Raw genomic sequence first — 2,414 nt, 5'->3', positions numbered from 1 at the left:
CTTGAATTTTGATGTTTTGACATAAACCAACTTTTGAAACTTTGTGAAATGTTTCTATAGACTTAGTAAAACATGTATAAACTGATATTGAAATCTATAAACTAATAAAATAATATTTTCACAAAATTGCATATTCTATGCAATGTTTTCAAAAGCACAATAGAAAATATAAAATATATAATTTCATATATATAATCATAAAAACTCAAAACACATGTATGTATATATATAACTATATATATGCATAGAAACCAAAACTTATGTATATATATATAACTCTATATATATACGAAGAAACCCAATAAAATGTGTGTGTATAGATATTGAGCTTAACGTATTAAACACACATAATATAAACCTAAACTAAATATACCAAAGCTTGATCTTGATCTTCAATAGGCTTGACTTGATATATTTGCGGATGAAGCTTGAACTCGATCTTAACTTGAATTGCATAAGCTTCACCGACATTCCGCCAACCTCCTTTGGATATGATCGTTGAAGCTCTATTCCAACCATCCTCCAACTACGTTGTTTGTCTACAATACATAGAAAAACACAAATACTAGACAAACAACATTAGTGATAAATTGTTTGTTAAACATCATCAAAATAAGAAGGCAAACAAACTGGGGCTAAGGTTGGAATTGGAGTGTGAAATAGGTCTTAGCAGAATGATGTAAATCCAAAGTTTAAAAAATATTAGAGTCCTTGTACGATATTTTAAAAGATATTTAGTTTAATTTGTAGTACTGAGCAGTAACAAAATAGTCGTACGTAGTTTACTGGATATAGTTAGCACTACTTTTGAATAATCCTTTGGAGACAGCTTTTAAATAATTTTCAAACTAGATAATAAGCTGCAGGTTAAACTAATAGAGAGCAACTTTTAATAGGATCCCTCATCTCTATGTAACTAAAAGGTTTAAGTATTGGATCTCTTAACAACCCTCTATTGATAACAATGAGATCTCAACGACATCTCGCGAGGTCGTAGTACCAAGATGTCAACTTCAAATTTCATGGGTGAACGGATGAGTTCCTAGTGTGAATGTGAGATATCGTAAAAAAAACCCTCTATCGATTAATTTTTTTTAAAAAGGATAAATTTCGTAAAAAAAACCCTAAGTTTGGCCCCCCAACCCCCAAAAAAAAAAAATTAATAATAATAATAATAAAACGTTAAATTGCACTTTAATGCCCTATAGTTTCACCCATCTTGTACTTTAATGCCTCTTATTTTAAAATTGAGAACTTAAATGCCTCAAAGTATTAAGTATTGTGGATAAATGCACCAAGTCTCAATATGTTACATGTTGGTGCTCATTGTTTACCTAATATTGCACAATGGTGCCCTCTTGTTTATCCAATGTTGCATAAACGTACCCTCAGAAATAACCTCACTTTTATACCCTAATTTTTTAAAAAATCTTCTATTTAGTACCCTCTGCTATGTGGTATTCTTGCATACATAGAGAAAAGTTAACGATGTCTATTTGTTTAAACATGGGGCACTCATCTGCAACACTTTAATACTTCAGATATTTTTTTGCTAGGTTTTGAAATGGGGGTCACTTAAATGCGAGGTAAGTGAAACTTTAGAGTATTTACGTGTAACTCAGCCAAAATAAAAATAAAAGAGGGGAACAGGACCACCGATTTGGGCAAACATGGAATGAAAGAAGGAGAGAAATGAATTTAGGTAAAATATCAAAAAGGAAGGATTTTATCTATTATGGATACTTTAATCGTTTGATCGCACATGATTTTCTATTGCTACATTAGTCGACCTAACAGAGTTATATTGCTGCATTACATGACAAAATATTGGGGGAATTATGTGACATTTATTAAATGTACTAGAGGAGTTATCTCAAAAATGGGCCAAACTTGATGGAGGGTCTTTGAAATTTAACCTTTAAAAAACTCAGTTCATTATTTGCTTTCCTCATAGAAATAAAATAACAAATAAAAACCTAGTATAAGTGACAATTAGGTTGGCTGTTGAGTTGATTTCTATAATATATGTTATTCAATTACATTAATTTTATAAGTAACAATACTTTTCAATTACATTATTTTGAGCTGTAAACCTGTGACATTTTCCATTTATTTAGAAACCCTCAAAGGCTTGAAACTTGTGCAGGGTACCCCTCGGAGCACCAAAAGCTCTCCGGTCACCCCTCCCAAATCTAAGGGGCACCCATTTACCGACTACCTAAAAGAGGACAAGTGAGCTGTTCCCCTCCGGTTGGATGATGCACTGTTCATGAACAGTGCATCATCCAACCGGAGGGGGACAGTTCACTTGTCCCTCATAAACAGTGCATCATCCAACTGGAGGGGGACAGCTCACCTGTCCCCCCTTGAGTCCCCTATTTGGGGTACCTATAGAAGCGTGCTTTTGACCTTCT

This window comes from Asparagus officinalis, chromosome 1, assembly GCF_001876935.1.
Source record: "Asparagus officinalis chromosome 1, Aspof.V1, whole genome shotgun sequence".
NCBI classification, from domain to species: Eukaryota; Viridiplantae; Streptophyta; class Magnoliopsida; order Asparagales; family Asparagaceae; genus Asparagus; species Asparagus officinalis.
This window is presented reverse-complemented; position numbering follows the sequence as displayed.